The sequence below is a fragment of the Oncorhynchus gorbuscha genome, linkage group LG12 (genome assembly GCF_021184085.1).
Source record: "Oncorhynchus gorbuscha isolate QuinsamMale2020 ecotype Even-year linkage group LG12, OgorEven_v1.0, whole genome shotgun sequence".
Classification (NCBI taxonomy): Eukaryota; Metazoa; Chordata; class Actinopteri; order Salmoniformes; family Salmonidae; genus Oncorhynchus; species Oncorhynchus gorbuscha.
In genome coordinates, this window is record NC_060184.1 from 81,952,834 (window position 1) to 81,971,238 (window position 18,405).

Sequence of the window (18,405 nt, forward strand, 5' to 3'; positions counted from 1 at the left end):
AGGGCGGTACAGCCAACGGGTTTCTCCACGCATCGCGCCCGACAGAAACAAACATCTCTCTGGTAAGAAGAGTGGAGGCGTATGCCTCATGACTAACGGGACATGGTGTGATGAAGGAAACATACAGGAACTCAAATCCTTCTGTTCACCTGATTTAGAATTCCTCACAATCAAATGTAGACCGCATTATCTTCCAAGAGAATTCTCTTCGATTATAATCACAGCCGTATATATCCCCCCCAAGCAGACACATCGATGGCTCTGAGCGAACTTTATTTAACTCTTTGCAAACTGGAAAACATTTATCCGGAGGCTGCATTCATTGTAGCTGGGGATTTTAACAAAGCCAATCTGAAAACAAGACTCCCTAAATTTTATCAGCATATCGATTGCGCAACCAGGGGTGGTAAAACCTTGGATCACTGTTACTCTAACTTCCGCGACGCATATAAGGCCCTGCCCCGCCCCCTTTCGGAAAAGCTGACCACGACTCCATTTTGTTGATCCCTGCCTACAGGCAGAAATTAAAACAAGAGGCTCCCACACTGAGGTCTGTCCAACGCTGAACAGACCAAGCTGACTCTACACTCCAAGACTGCTTCCATCACGTGGACTGGGACATGTTTCGTATTGCGCCAGATGGGAATATTGACGAATACGCTGATTGTGTGCGAGTTCATTAGAACGTGCGTCGAAGATGTCGTTCCCATAGCAACGATAAAAATATTCCCTAACCAGAAACCGGGGATTGATGGCAGGGCATTCGCGTGAAACTGAAAAGCGCCGAACCACTGCTTTTAATCAGGGCAAGGTGTCTGGCAACATGACTGAATACAAACAGTGCAGCTATTCCCTCCGTAAGGCTATCAAACAAGCTAAGCGTCAGTACAGAGACAAAGTGGAATCTCAATTCAATGGCTCAGACACAAGAGGCATGTGGCAGGGTCTACAGTCAATCACGGACTACAAGATGAAATCCAGCCCAGTCACGGACCAGGATGTCTTGCTCCCAGGCAGACTAAATAACTTTTTTGCCCGCTTTGAGGACAATACAGTGCCACTGACACGGCCTGCAACGGAAACATACAGTCTCTCCTTCACTGCAGCCGAGGTGATTAAGACATTTAAACGTGTTAACCCTCGCAAGGCTGCAGGCCCAGACGGCATCCCCAGCCGCGCCCTCCGAGCATGCGCAGACCAGCTGGCTGGTGTGTTTACGGACATATTCAATCAATCTCTATACCAGTCTGCTGTTCCCACATGCTTCAAGAGGCCACCATTGTTCCTGTTCCCAAGAAAGCTAAGGTAACTGAGCTAAACGACTACCGCCCCGTAGCACTCTTCCGTCATCATGAAGTGCTTTGAGAGACTAGTCAAGGACCATATCACCTCCACCCTACCTGACACCCTAGACCCTCCAATTTGCTTACCGCCCAAATAGGTCCACAGACGATGCAATCTCAACCACACTGCACACTGCCCTAACCCACCTGGACAAGAGGAATACCTATGTGAGAATGCAAGCTGACTACAGCTCGGCATTCAACACCATAGCACCCTCCAAGCTCGTCATCAAGCTCGAGACCCTGGGTCTCACCCCGCCCTGTGCAACTGGGTGCTGGACTTCCTGACGGGCCGCCCAGGTGGTGAGGGTAGGCACAACATCTCCTCCCGCTGATCCTCAAAACACGGGGCCCCACAAGTGCGTTCTGAGCCCTCTCCTGTACTCCCTGTTCACCCACGACTGCGTGGCCACGCACGCTCCAACTCAATCATCAAGACTGTGGACGACACAACAGTGGCAGGCTTGATTACCAACACCACGAGACGGCCTACAGGGAGGAGGGGGTGAGGGCCCGCTGGAGTGTGGTGTCAGGAAAAATAACCTCTCACACTCAACGTCAACAAAACTAAAGGAGATGATTGTGGACTTCAGGAAACAGCAGAGGAACACCCCCTATCCACATCGATGGAACAGTAGTGGAGAGGGTAGCTAGTTTAAGTTCCTCGGCATACACATCACAGACAAACTGAATTGGTCCACTCACACTGACAGCGTCGTGAAGAAGGCGCAGCAGCGCCTATTCAACCTCAGGAGGCTGAAGAAATTCGGCTTGTCACCAAAAAGCACTCACAAACTTCTACAGATGCACAATCGAGAGCATCCTGGCGGGCTGTATCACCGCCTGTACGGCAACTGCTCCGCCTCAACCGTAAGGCTCTCCAGAGGGTAGTGAGGACTGCACAACGCATCACCGGGGCAAACTACCTGCCCTCCAGGACACCTACCACCCGTTGTTACAGGAAGGCCATAAAGATCATCAAGGACATCAACCACCCGAACCACTGCCTGTTCACCCCGCTATCATCCAGAAGGCGAGGTCAGTACAGGTGCATCAAAGCTGGGACCGAGAGACTGAAAAACAGCTTCTATCTCAAGGCCATCAGACTGTTAAATAGCCACCACTAACATTGAGTGGCTGCTGCCAACACACTGTCATTGACACTGACCCAACTCCAGCCATTTTAATAATGGGAATTGATGGGAAATGATGTAAATATATCACTAGCCACTTTAAACAATGCTACCTTATATAATGTTACTTACCTACATTATTCATCTCATATACATATGTATATACTGTACTCTACAACATCGACTGCATCCATATGTAACACATGTATCACTAGCCACTTTAACTATGCCACTTTGTTTACTTTGTCTACATACTGCATCTCATATGTATATACTGTACTCGATACCATCTACTGTATGCTGCTCTGTACCATCACCATTCATATATCCTTATGTACATGTTCCTTATCCCCTTACACTGTGTATAAGACAGTAGTTTTGGAATTGGTAGTTAGATTACTTGTTGGTTATCACTGCATTGTCGGAACTAGAAGCACAAGCATTTCGCTACACCGCATTAACATCTGCTAACCATGTGTATGTGACAAATAAAATTTGATTTGATTTACACCTGACCAGCAGTATAAATCAATACACCTGACCAGCAGTATAAATCAATACACCCTGACCAGCTGTATAAATCAATACACCTGACCAGCAGTATAACCAATACACCTGACCAGCAGTATAAATCAATACACCTGACAGCAGTATAAATCAATACACCTGGACCAGCAGTATAAATCAATACACCCGACCAGCAGTATATAAAATCAATACACCTGACCAGCAGTATAAATCAATACACCTGACCAGCAGTATAAATCAATACACCTGACCAGCAGTATAAATCAATACACCTGACCAGCAGTATAAATCAATACACCTGACCAGCAGTATAAATCAATACACCTGACCAGCAGTATAAATCAATACACCTGACCAGCTGTATAAATCAATACACCTGACCAGCAGTATAAATCAATACACCTGACCAGCAGTATAAATCAATACACCTGACCAGCAGTATAAATCAATACACCTGACCAGCAGTATAAATCAATACACCTGACCAGCAGTATAAATCAATACACCTGACCAGCAGTATAAATCAATACACCTGACCAGCAGTATAAATCAATACACCTGACCAGCAGTATAAATCAATACACCTGACCAGCAGTATAAATCAATACACCTGACCAGCAGTATAAATCAATACACCTGACCAGCAGTATAAATCAATACACCTGACCAGCTGTATAAATCAATACACCTGACCAGCAGTATAAATCAATACACCTGACCAGCAGTATAAATCAATACACCTGACCAGCAGTATAAATCAATACACCTGACCAGCAGTATAAATCAATCACACCTGACCAGCAGTATCAAAATCACCATGATACCACAGGCAGTGCATCAATCATCATGTCACCAGAATGATATAACAGGCAAGCATCAATCATCATGTCACCAGAATGATACAATTTCTGTGTTTGAAACAGGCAGTCGAGCATCAATCATCATGTCACCAGAATGATAAACAGGCAGTCTTGTGTTTGTAACAGGCAAGCATCAATCATCATGTCACCAGAATGATACCCTTGTGTTTGTAACAGGCAGTCGAGCATCAATCATCATGTCACCAGAATGATACCGTTGTGTTTGAAACAGGCAGTCGAGCATCAATCATCATGTCACCAGAATGATACCGTTGTGTTTGAAACAGGCAGTCGAGCATCAATCATCATGTCACCAGAATGATACCGTTGTGTTTGTAACAGGCAGTCGAGCATCAATCATCATGTCACCAGAATGATACCGTTGTGTTTGAAACAGGCAGTCGAGCATCAATCATCATGTCACCAGAATGATACCGTTGTGTTTGAAACAGGCAGTCGAGCATCAATCATCATGTCACCAGAATGATACCGTTGTGTTTTGTGTTTGAAACAGGCAGTCGCATCAATCATCATGTGTGTACTCCTGTGTTTGAAACAGGCATCAATCATCATGTCACCAGAATGATACCGTTGTGTTTGTAACAGGCAGTCGAGCATCAATCATCATGTCACCAGAATGATACCGTTGTGTTTGAAACAGGCAGTCGAGCATCAATCATCATCATGTCACCAGCATCAATCATCATCACCAGAATGATACCGTTGTGTTTGAAACAGGCAGTCGAGCATCAATCATCATGTCACCAGAATGATACCCTTGTGTTTGAAAACAGGCAGTCGAGCATCAATCATCATGTCACCAGAATGATCCCTTGTGTTTGTAACAGGCAGTCGAGCATCAATCATCATGTCACCAGAATGATACCGTTGTGTTTGTGTTTGTAACAGGCAGTGCATCAATCATCATGTCACCAGAATGATACCGTTGTGTTTGTAACAGGCAGTCGAGCATCAATCATCATGTCACCAGAATGATACCGTTGTGTTTGAAACAGGCAGTCGAGCATCAATCATCATGTCACCAGAATGATACCCTTGTGTTTGAAACAGGCAGTCGAGCATCAATCATCATGTCACCAGAATGATCAATCATCATGTTGTGTTTGAAACAGGCAGTCGAGCATCAATCATCATGTCACCAGAATGATACCGTTGTGTTTGAAACAGGCAGTCGAGCATCAATCATCATGTCACCAGAATGATACCGTTGTGTTTGAAACAGGCACAGGCAGATCGAGGCAGTCGCAGCATCAATCATCATGTCACCAGAATGATACCCTTGTGTTTTGAAACAGGCAGTCGAGCATCAATCATCATGTCACCAGAATGATACCCTTGTGTTTGTAACAGGCAGTCGAGCATCAATCATCATGTCACCAGAATGATACCCTTGTGTTTGAAACAGGCAGTCGAGCATCAATCATCATGTCACCAGAATGATACCGAGCATCAATCATCATGTCACCAGAATGATACCGTTGTGTTTGTAACAGGCAGTCGAGCATCAATCATCATGTCACCAGAATGATACCCTTGTGTTTGAAACAGGCAGTCGAGCATCAATCATCATGTCACCAGAATGATACCGTTGTGTTTGAAACAGGCAGTCGAGCATCAATCATCATGTCACCAGAATGATACCGTTGTGTTTTTGCATCAATCATCATGTCACCAGAATGATACCCTTGTGTTTGAAACAGGCAGTCGAGCATCAATCATCATGTCACCAGAATGATACCCTTGTGTTTGAAACAGGCAGTCGAGCATCAATCATCATGTCACCAGAATGATACCGTTGTGTTTGTAACAGGCAGTCGAGCATCAATCATCATGTCACCAGAATGATACCCTTGTGTTTGAAACAGGCAGTCGAGCATCAATCATCATGTCACCAGAATGATACCGTTGTGTTTGAAACAGGCAGTCGAGCATCAATCATCATGTCACCAGAATGATACCCTTGTGTTTGAAACAGGCAGTCGAGCATCAATCATCATGTCACCAGAATGATACCGTTGTGTTTGTAACAGGCAGTCGAGCATCAATCATCATGTCACCAGAATGATACCGTTGTGTTTGTAACAGGCAGTCGAGCATCAATCATCATGTCACCAGCCTGTAAAGTTCATCATCATGTATCTAATCTGTAGCCTCATAAACTGCATGGTTTCCCCCATCTTTAGTGGGAGGAACACACATCACTTAACTCCAAGTTCACTCCCATATGATGGTTATTATCTCAATATTTGCGCATAAAGACATTTAAGCCGTCATTTCTCCCATAATTAATTTTACACAAAAATATCCCTCGAGGAACGAACAAATTATCATTCTGCATTTTATTTTTAAATACCGAAACTGTCTTTGTTTCCATCACAGATGTCAAAAAAAATATATAATACGGTTTGACTGGATTGAACTGTGGAAGGAAACTACGTTAATTAGACCATTTGTCAAGACTGCAATGAATTCAACTAATTATCAGCGCCAGAGAGAGCAACAGGGCATTGAAGATAATAATTGTTATTTTATTTCACATCCTCCTCTCCATCCTCCTCTTCCTCTCCATCCTCCTTCTACTCCTTTCCATCCATCTTCCTCCTCTCCATCCATCCTCCTCCTCTCCATCCTCCTCTTCCTCTCCATCCTCCTTCTACTCCCTTTCCATCCTCCTCCTCCTCCCCCTCTCCCTCCTCCCTCTCCCTCCTCCTCTCCATCCATCTTCCTCCTCTCCATCCATCTTCCTCCTCTCCATCCATCCTCCTTCTCTCCATCCTCCTCTCCATCCTCCTCTTCCTCTCCATCCTCCTTCTACCTCCTTTCCATCCTCCTCCTCCCTCTCCTCCTCCCTCTCCCTCCTCCTCTCCATCCATCTTCCTCCTCTCCATCCATCTTCTCCTCCTCTCCATCCATCCTCCTTCTCTCCATCCTCCTCTCCATCCTCCTCTTCCTCTCCATCCTCCTTCTACTCCTTTCCATCCTCCTCCTCCTCCCTCTCCCTCCTCCCTCTCCCTCCTCCTCTCCATCCATCTTCCTCCTCTCCATCCATCTTCCTCCTCTCCATCCATCCTCCTCCTCTCCATCCTCCTCTCCATCCTCCTCTTCCGCTCCATCCTCCTTCTACTCCTTTCCATCCTCCTCCCTCTCCCTCCTCCTCCTCCTCTCCATCCATCTTCCTCCTCTCCATCATCCTCCTCCCTCATCTCCCTCCTTCTTCTATCCATCCTCCTCTTCATCCTCCTTCTTCTTCATCCTCTTCATCCACTCTCGATCCTCTTCCTCTTCTCCAACCTATTCCTCCTCTCCATCATCCTCCTCCTCTTCATCATCTTCCTCCTCTCCATCATCATCATCTTCCTCCTCTCTATCATCCTCCACCTCTTCATCCTCTTCCCCTTCTCCATCCTCCTCATCATCAACATCCTCTTCCTCCTCTCTATCATCCTCCTCCTCTTCATCCTCTTCCTCCCTCTCTATCCTCTTCCTCCTCTTCCTTCTCTCCATCCTCCTCTCCATCCTCCTCTCTATCATCCTCTCCATCCTCTTCCTCCTCTCCACCCTCCTCCTCCTTTCCAGGTTCTCTCCAGGTGATGAATAAGACTCGTAAGATAATGGAGAATGGAGGCACCTCATTCATCAACGCCTTTGTGACCACGCCTATGTGCTGTCCGTCTCGCTCGTCCATGCTGACAGGGAAGTATGTTCACAATCACAACACGTACACCAACAACGAGAACTGTTCTTCGCTCGCCCTGGCAGGCCCAGCATGAACCACGCTCCTTCGCTGTCTACCTCAACAACACGGGATACAGGACAGGTGAGAGCATTATGGAACTTTTCTAGCGTCTATTGTTTATACGGAACATGTAGTGTCCTCTCCCCCGTGTCCCCATGTCAAACTGTGTCCCCCGTGTCCCCATGTCAAACTGTGTCCCCCGTGTCCCCATGTCAAACTGTGTCCCCTGTGTCCCCATGTCAAACTGTGTCCCCTGTGTCCCCATGTCAAACTGTGTCCCCGTGTCCCCATGTCAAACTGTGTCCTGTGTCCCCATGTCAAACTGTGTCCCCCCGTGTTCCCATGTCAAACTGTGTCCCCTGTGGTAAAGGTTTCCCCATTCAGACGTAACAGAGAAAAATGAGCTCCACCTTTACACCACCTACCTCCTAGGAACCAGGTACCAGGAACTGTCTGTTAACTCTAGTACCAGGAACTGTCTGTTGACTCTAGTACCAGGAACTGAAAAGTCAACAGACAGTTCCTGGTGCTAGAGTCAACAGACAGTTCCAGGTACTAGAGTCAACAGACAGTTCCTGGTCAACAGACAGTTCCTAGAGTCAACAGACAGTTCCTGGTACTAGAGTCAACAGACAGTTCCTGGTACTAGAGTCAACAGACAGTTCCTGGTGCTAGAGTCAACAGACAGTTCCTGGTACTAGAGTCAACAGACAGTTTCTGGTGCTAGAGTCAACAGACAGTTCCTGGTACTAAAGTTTAACAGACAGTTCCTGGTACCTGGCTCCTAAGGAAGAGGTTTAATTAAAGTGTTAGGACCAGAGAAAAATAAAGACCCATTTACAAGGCCAAATCACTGTCATGACCCTACTATAAGGTAATGAGAAACATTGCTAGTTTTTTTGCATCATCAGCTATGGAGAAAATACGTACATGTTTTTAAAGACAAAACATTTTCCTGACATGATCCTCCTGCCATTCCGTACTTTTAACAGTTTGTGTGAAAAGCCAAAGGAAAATTTGCACATTAAGGTTTTTTCAAACTCTTAATTCTCTCTCTGTCTCCTCTCGTCCTCTCCGCAGCGTTCTTTGGGAAGTATCTGAACGAGTACAACGGTAGCTACGTCCCTCCCGGGTGGCGTGAATGGGTGGGGCTCATCAAAAACTCTCGCTTTTATAATTACACCGTCTGTCGGAACGGTTACAAGGAGAAACACGGCGTGGAGTATTCCAAGGTACGTCTGGTCTCTACCCGCAGGGAGTGTGTGTGGTCTATATCCGCAGGGAGTGTGTCTGGTCTATACCCGCAGGGAGTGTGTGTGGTCTATACCCGCAGGGAGTGTGTCTGGTCTATACCCGCAGGGAGTGTATCTGGTCTATACCCGCAGGGAGTGTGTCTGGTCTATACCCGCAGGGAGTGTGTGTCTGGTCTCTACCGCAGGGGAGTGTGTGTGTGTCTGGTCTATACCCGCAGGGAGTGTGTCTGGTCTACACCCGCAGGGAGTGTGTCTGGGTCTATACCCGCAGGGAGTGTGTCTGGTCTATACCCGCAGGGAGTGTGTCTGGTCTATACCCGCAGGGAGTGTGTCTGGTCTATACCCGCAGGGAGTGTGTCTGGTCTATACCCGCAGGGAGTGTGTCTGGTCTATACCCGCAGGGAGTGTCTGGTCTCTACCCGCAGGGAGTGTGTGTGTCTGGTCTATACCCGCAGGGAGTGTGTGTGTGTCTGGTCTATACCCACAGGGAGTGTGTGTGTCTGGTCTATACCCACAGGGAGTGTGTGTGTGTCTGGTCTATACCCACAGGGAGTGTGTGTGTCTGGTCTATACCCGCAGAGTGTGTGTGTGTCTGGTCTCTACCCGCAGGGAGTGTGTGTGTGTCTGGTCTATACCCGCAGGGGAGTGTGTGTGTGTCTGGTCTATACCCGCAGGGAGTGTGTGTTCGGGTCTTTACCTGCAGGGAGTGTGTGTGTCTGGTCTTTACCTGCAGGGAGTGTGTGTGTGTCTGGTCTATACCCGCAGGGAGTGTGTGTGTGTGTCTGGTCTATACCCGCAGGGAGTGTGTGTGTGTCTGGTCTATACCCGCAGGGAGTGTGTGTGTGTCTGGTCTTTACCCGCAGGGAGTGTGTGTGTGTCTGGTCTATACCCGCAGGGAGTGTGTGTGTGTGTCTGGTCTATACCCGCAGGGAGTGTGTGTGTGTCTGGTCTCACCCGCCGGGGTGTGTGTGTGTGTGTGTGTGTGTGTGTGTGTGTGTGTGTGTGTGTGTGTGTGTGTGTGTGTGTGTGTGTGTGTGTGTGTGTGTGTGTGTGTGTGTGTGTGTGTGTGTGTGTGTGTGTGTGTGTGTGTGTGTGTGTGTATGTGTGTGTGTGTGTGTGTGTGTGTGTGTGTGTGTGTGTGTGTGTGTGTGTGTGTGTGTGTGTGTGTGTGTGTGTGCGTGCGTGTGTGTGTGTGTGTGTGTTTCCATTCCTGTCTGCATAACTGCTCCATTAAAAACCCCATTACCTATTTGTTTTTCCTTTAGGGCTGAATCTAATTTAATGTAACGTCTCCTCCCGGCTAATTGCAGAGGTTCCTATTGATTTATGTCCCTGGCGTACGAGACAGGCTAGACATTCTGGGTAAATTAATGGCAGAGCGTTGATTTGATGATTTGAAGTGACGTCTCATTTGCAGAATGAGAATTTCATTGTCATGACAACGTTTAGAGATCAAAACAGCCTCCAAGAGAGGAGAAGTTGCCTTTAGGAATTACCACCCTGCGTCTCTATATTTATATCTCTTTCTTTTTTTTTTTATATCTATATATGTAGGATAGTGCACTACGTAGGGAATAGGGTGCCATTTGGTATGTATCTCAGGCTAAAGTAGTGCACTACGTAGGGAATAGGGTGCCATTTGGGATGTATCTCAGGCTAAAGTAGTGCACTACGTAGGGAATAGGGTGCCATTTGGTATGTATCTCAGGCTAAAGTAGTGCACTACGTAGGGAATAGGGTGCCATTTGGTATGTATCTCAGGCTAAAGTAGTGCACTACGTAGGGAATAGGGTGCAATTTGGTATGTATCTCAGGCTAAAGTAGTGCACTACGTAGGGAATAGGGTGCCATTTGGTATGTATCTCAGGCTAAAGTAGTGCACTACGTAGGGAATAGGGTGCCATTTGGGATGTATCTCAGGCTAAAGTAGTGCACTACGTAGGGAATAGGGTGCCATTTGGTATGTAATCCTGTTTTAGTGTCTGTCCGAAGGACGGGTATGAAAATGCCTGGTAGTCAGACGATAAATAACTTGTCTTGTTGACTTAGACGGAGGAGGGAAATGTTCCTACGTGTTGAGGTTGAGGTGTGTAAGAGACTGGGTGATGGATGGACGGTTGGACGAGCACATTGTGGTTTCTGAACCAAGTGGACCTTATTCATTAAAATCACTGAGGTGGGCAGTGGACACACACACACACTCACACACACACACACACACACACACACACACACACACACACACACACACACACACACACACACACACACACACACACACACACACACACACACACACACACACACACACACACACACACACACACACACACCCAGACTCACACACTCACACACTCTCACCTCCCTCAGCACTCTGCGGGGCCACGAACGGACACCCCTATTCCCTATCTAGTGCACTACTTTTAATCAGGCTTCATAGCGCTCTGGTCAAAAGTAGTGCACTATTTAGGGAATATGGTACCATTTGAGACACATGTTCTGGCTCATTCCTATTGGAGGGTATTCAAGGTAAGAGTCAAGGTGGTTTGGAGGACAGCAGGACAGTAATACCATGCTAATGCCATGTGCCTCTCTCAGCTCTCTCTCTCTCTCTCTCTCCTCTCTCTCTCTCAGCTCTCTCTCTCTCTCTCTCTCTCTCTCAGCTCTCTCTTCTCTCTCTCTCAGCTCGCTATCTCTCTAGCTCTCTCTCACTCGCTCGCTCACTCTCTCAGCTCTCACTCTCGCTCTCTACCAGTCTCCCTCCCTCCCTCCTCAGATCCAGTAGGTCATTAAAGTCAGCTATAAACCATTTTAATAGCAAAATTAGAAATTGTGTTTTTTACATTGTAAGAGTAGAGAGTCAGAGCTAGAAAATGGTATGTCAGACACTACAGTTGAGTAACAAGGGGAAAGTAATTCTGCTTTGTATGTTGATAAACTTGTAACCTCCCTTTTGAGAAAATGGCCTTAGAGTGTTTTGGTACCTACTGGAGAGCTCTTTTCTACACCCATAACGTTGGCTAGCTTGCCAGCTACTTTCATACACAAATGAGAGAACACTTCACTCTGACCATTTTACTCGCCCTAGCATAGCTGGTGAGGCTGTTTTCCTGTTATCCAGAGCATTGGTGACTGCAACTGTGCTGCTGGCAATAATTTAATTACGCTTTTTTTTTGCCGACGTTTACTGACACCGGCCAAATTCATAAATTTGTCAGTTATTCTTTACCAGCTACGTCTTATCGACAGTTGTCGCAGTGACATCATGAACATTCTCTTGAAATTGTTACTTGCATAGTGGAGTCTTTTGTTTAGACATGTAGCTAGCTAGCTAAACAATGAACCATAATCCCAACTCATGATGTTACTACCCTGCATGAATCTGCAGGAAGCTAACCGACCAGGTTCAATGCTTTAGTTATAACTAGCAAAGCAAATGGCTCTGAGATACGAATCGTATTGCTACACAGATCAGACACGCACCGTTAGCTAGCTGACCTAACAACAGCAGTCAAGCCCCCGAGCTAACTGGCTAACATTGGCTAGCTTGCTATCTACACCCATAACGTTAGCTAGCTGACCTAACAACAGCAGTCAAGCCCCCGAGCTAACTGGCTAACGTTGGCTAGCTTGCTATCTACACCCATAACGTTAGCTAGCTGACCTAACAACAGCAGTCAAGCCCCCGAGCTAACTGGCTAAAGTTGGCTAGCTTGCTATCTACACCCATAACATTGGCTAGCTTGCTAGCTACTTCCAAACACAAATGAGAGAACAGCTCACTGACCATTTTACTCACCCTAGCAGAGCTGGTGAGGCTGTCTTCATGTTATCTAGAGCATTGGTGACTGCAACTGCTGCTAGCAACAATTTAATTGTGCTTTTTTTACCAACGTTTACTGACACCGCCAAATTCAACGGGTATTGGTAAATGTGTCAGTTATTCTGTGCTCTCACACAGACAAGAGTGTAATGAAATCGGAGGAGATACCCAGAGCGACTTTTACCAGTTACGTCTATCAACAGTTGTCGCATTGACATCATGAACATTCTATATATATTTTTTTTAACCTTTATTTAACTAAGCTAGTCAGTTAAAGAACAAATTCTTATTTACAATGATGGCGTACCAAAAGGCAAAAGGCCTCCTGCAGGGACGGGGATGGTATTAAAATAAAGATATATTACATAAAATAAAGGACAAAACACAAGAGAGACAAATACAACACTACATAAAGAGAGACATAAGACGACAACGACCTTTAACAGAATGTGACTGGCAGAACGGGTGTTGTTTGTGGAGGATGAGGCTGCAGTAGATATCTCAGATAAGGGAAGTGAGGCCTAAGAGGGTTTTTTATAAATAAGCATCAAACCAGTGGGTCTTGTCACGTGTATACAAAAATTGCCAGTTTACAGAGGAGTATAGAGTGGGTGAGGTGTCCTATAAGGAGCATTGGTGGCAATCTGTTGGCCGAACGGTAAATAACATTTTAGCCACTCGAGAGCACCCTTACCTGCCCGATCTATAAATTACATCTCAGTAATCTACCATGGTTAGGATGGTCATTTGAATCAGGGTTAGTTTGGCAACTGGGGTGAAAGAGGAGCGATTACGATAGAAGAAACCAAATCTAGATTTAACTTTAGCCTGCAGCTTTGATATGTGCCATCTAGCCAGTGGACAGTGTACCATCTAGCCATACTCTCAAGTACTTGTATTAGGTGACTACCTCAAGCTCTATATCCTCAGAGGTAGTAATCACACCGGTTGAGAGAAAGAACTTCTTCTTGTGTTGTCTGGCACAGGAGTGCGAAGGTCAACGGCAAGGCACTGAAACGAGGAACCGCCCTTGCTGTCTCTGCATGACCGGCTCCCCTCTCTCCACTGAGATTCTCTGCCTCTGACCTGACCCTATGACGGGGGCTGAGTCACTAGCTTACTGGTGCTCTTCCATGCCGTCCCTAGGAGGGGTGCATCACTTGAGTAGGTTGATCACAGACGTGATCTTCCTGTCGGGTTTTGCGTCCTCTCGGGCTCGTGCCTTGGTGGAGGAGATCTTCATGGACTATACTTACCCTTGTCTCAGGGTAGTAAGTTGGTGGTTGAAGATATCCCTCTAGTGGTGTGGGGGCTGTGCTTTGGTAAAGTGGGTGGGGTTGTATCCTGCCTGGTAGGCCCTGTCCGTGGGTATCATTGGACGGGGCCACAGTGTCTCCCGACCCCTCCTGCCTCAGCCTCCAGTATTTATGCTGCAATGGTCTATGTCAGTCTGTTATATCTGGAGTATTTCTCCTGTCTTATCCGGTGTCCTGTGTGAATTTAAGTTTGCTTCCTCTAATTCTCTCTCTCCCTCCCTTCCCGGAGGATCTGAGCCCTAGGAACATGGCTCAGGACTACCTGGCCTAGCTGTTCCCAGTCCACCGGGTCATGCTGCTGCTCCAGTTTCAACTGTTCTGCCTGCGGCTATGGAACCCTGACCTGTTCACCGGACGTGATACCTTGTCCTGGTCCTGCTGTTCTTGACTCCCTCTCTCTCTCCCTCTATGGCCCCTGCATTCTCGACCTCTGATTTAACCTGCTGGACATCTATGAACATTTGAACATCTTGAAGAAAAATCTTGCCTTAATGTATTCTTCTAATCTTCACCTGGCACAGCCAGAAGAGGACTGGCCACCCCTCAGAGCCTTGTTTCTCTCTAGGTTTCTAATCTTCACCTGGCACAGCCAGAAGAGGACTGGCCACCCCTCAGAGCCTTGTTTCTCTCTAGGTGTCTAATCTTCACCTGGCACAGCCAGAAGAGGACTGGCCACCCCTCAGAGCCTTGTTTCTCTCTAGGTTTCTTCCTATGTTCCTGCCTTTCTAGGGAGTTTTTCCTAGCCACTGTGCTTGTACACCTGCATTGCTTGCTGTTTGGGGTTTTAGGCTGGGTTTCTGTACAACAATTTGTGACATCTGCTGATGTAAAAAGGGCTTTATAAATACATTTAATTGATTGTGATTTTGGTATTAGAAAATCTCTCTGCAGCTCTGGATGCCACATATTGCAGGACCTACAGTCAGGACCGGGTTACGAACCCAGGTCTCCGGAGTGAGAAACAGTCACTAAACCAACTGAGCCACGAATAGTCAGCAGAACCCAGAAGATGAGGCAGACACAGCAGTACTTGAGACGGTGTATTTAATGAAGTAAAAAGTGAAGTTCTTCAGGAAAACATGTAACTCCACAACCTCAAAAGGAATTCCACCAGATCAAAGGTAATCCTCCAAGACAAAAACATAATCCACAAGGTGGAAGGTATAGCACAAAAAAGCCTCAAAAGATACTTAAAAACAAACAAACAAGAACAAAAAACAGAATTCCACAAGAGAGTCCACCGGGATCAACAAGAGTTCACAGAGTACTAGGGCTGGGTGCTAACATACAAACACAGAGCAAAGAACTGAGGAAAACAAAGGGTTTAAATACAATCAGGGGAAACGAGGCACAGGTGCAAATAATAATGGGGATCAAGGGAAAAGAAAATGTCAAAAGGCACAATGGGGGCATCTAGTGACCAAAAACCGGAACAACCCTGGCCAAATCCTGACACCTACATTTCCTCTCATTTCCATCAAATCATTAGTGCCTGTGAGTTTTAGTATCCTAGAGTTCTAGAGATTCATAGAGTTCTAGAGTCCTAGAGTCTTAGACTTCTAGAGTGTCCAAGAGTTCTAGAGTGCCCTAGGGTTCTAGAGTGTCCTAGAGTTCTAGAGTGTCCTAGAGTTCTAGAGTGTCCTAGGGTTCTAGAGTGTCCTTGTCTTATACTGTAAGTCAGATCATGAATTGGGTCCAAACATATTAAAGTACTTACATTCCATATAAAACAAAAAGATAAAACAGTACATCATATAACATTATTACACCACTACATATCTACAATACAAAATGTATAATACAACAATATCACAATGTACGTGTGTGTAGAGTGTATGTTCTAGCGTTTGTGTTTCTATGCGTGTGTCTGTACCTGTGTGTGTCTGTACCTGTGTGTGTCTATACCTGTGTGTGTCTGTACCTGTGTGCGTCTGTACCTGTGTGTGTCTGTACCTCTGTGTGTCTGTCCCTGTGTGTGTCTGTACCTGTGTGTGTGTGTCTGTACCTGTGTGTGTGTGTCTGTACCTGTGTGTGTCTGTACCTGTGTGCGTATGTCTGTACCTGTGTGCGTGTGTCTGTACCTGTGTGTGTATGTCTGTACCTGTGTGTGTGTCTGTACCTGTGTGTGTGTGTCTGTACCTGTGTGTGTCTGTACCTGTGTGTGTCTGTACCTGTGTGTCTGTACCTGTGTGTGTCTGTACCTGTGTGTGTGTGCCTGTACCTGTGTGTGTCTGTACCTGTGTGTGTCTGTACCTGTGTGTCTGTACCTGTGTGTGTCTGTACCTGTGTGTCTGTACCTGTGTGTGTCTGTACCTGTGTGTGTGTGCCTGTACCTGTGTGTGTGTGCCTGTACCTGTGTGTGTCTGTACCTGTGCGTGTCTGTACCTGTGTGTGTCTGTACCTGTGTGTGTCTGTACCTGTGTGTCTGTACCTGTGTGTGTCTGTACCTGTGTGTGTCTGTACCTGTGTGTGTCTGTACCTGTGTGTGTCTGTACCTGTGTGTGTGTCTCCCTGCTGTTCCATAAGGTGTATTTTCTGATTCTACCTCTTGCGTCAGTTACCTGATGTGGAATAGAGCTCCATGTAGTCCAACACTGTGCGCCTCCAATCGTCTGTTCTGGACAGAACCTGTACAATACAAGACATTTTATCCACACAAAGGTGAATTCAACATGGAATCTGCATTATTAGAAACACGACTGTCCGCCCCACACCGCCTTTGTTTTTGTTATTGTTTTTGTTGATGAAACAGAGATGAGGAACGTTCAACCACAATGACACATTCTGCTGTTCTGTTGTGTTAAAACTGTGTTGGTGGTTTACTACTTTGTTGTTGTATTCTCCCCAAACAGACTATGGACGTTTGACCATTAAGGATTCCAGATGGAAAGCTAATACTTCCTGTTGTTGTAATACTTAACTTCCTGTTGTTGTAATACTTAACTTCCTGTTGTTGTAATACTTAACTTCCTGTTGTTGTAATACTTAACTTCCTGTTGTTCTCGCCGTTGCAGGACTATTTCACGGACCTGATCACCAACGACAGTATCAACTTCTTCCGTTTGTCCAAGAAGGTGTACCCTCACCGGCCAGTGATGATGGTCCTCACCCACGCTGCCCCCCACGGGCCGGAGGACTCAGCCCCACAATACGCAGAGATGTTCCCTAATGCCTCCCAACACATGTGAGTTGCACACACACACGCTCACACATGCACGCTCACGCACACACGCACACTCAAACGCACGCACGCTCACACACGCACGCTCACGCACACACGCACACTCGCACGCACGCTCACGCACACACGCACGCTCACGAACGCACGCTCACACGCACACACACACGCTCACACACGCACGCACGCTCACACACACACGCACGCTCACGCACACACGCACGCTCACACACGCACGTACGCTCACACGCGCGTTCACACGCACACACACACGCTCACACACGCACGCACGCTCACACACACACGTATGCTCATACGCACACACACGCACGCTCACACACACACGTACGCTCACACTTGATTCTTGAGTCCTATGGTTCTGATCCAGCAGCGTTCTGATCTCTCAGGACAGGGCTAAGTTAGGCCTCTCCATTGGTTGGAGTTGGGGGGGGGGAGGCTGTTACTAGACCCCTTAGGGATAGTCCCCTTTTTTCAATTTCCACCTAAATGACATACCTAAATCTAACTGCCTGTAGCTCAGGCTCTGAAGCAAGGATATGCATATTCTTGGTACCAATTGAAAGGACACACTTTGATGTTTGAATGTAGGAGAATATAACACAATAGATTTGGTAGAAGAAAATACAAAGAAAAAACCAACCGTTCTTTTTCTACTTTGAAAGGTCCCAGTTATAGCATCACTCTGGTTGTAATTCCAATGGTGTCCACAAGATGGCAGCAGTGTATGTGTAACGTTTCAGACGGAATAACTTGAAGTGTGAGTGAACTACAAGACTTTTAGTGTGAAGTCCCCAGGTACATTTGGGCAAATTGTGAAGGAGACATTTACATTAACATGACATTTTTCTGCAAGAATATCCACAAATCTGTATACTTGGACTTTTTGGATTTAGCTTTTCCAGTATTAGTAGGCATATAATAAGTTCAACATTTGCAAAGCAACCAGTTTTATTAACTTCATAACTCTCCATATTCTTATAATTTTGTCCAAAAGGAAAAGGCTTGCTGTCGCACAAGGTTAGCAGTTACATTTTGCAAGAGATACGGGGTTCTGGTAAAGCCCAGCTCATGAGATATCTAGCTAGCTTTGTTCGACCCCGAATGGTGCTTATTTGACAAAGTTACAGTCGATCAAGTGAAGATCGCTCGCGTCATTGGCGTGTCAAGAAGGCGTTTGCAACATTCAACATTTG

At 46.4% G+C, this 18,405-nt stretch overlaps 1 pseudogene; it reads left to right on the forward strand.

The window, feature by feature from the left end:
• Positions 1–18,405, forward strand: part of LOC123990432 — a 67,997-nt pseudogene that overhangs the window by 20,520 nt on the left and 29,072 nt on the right.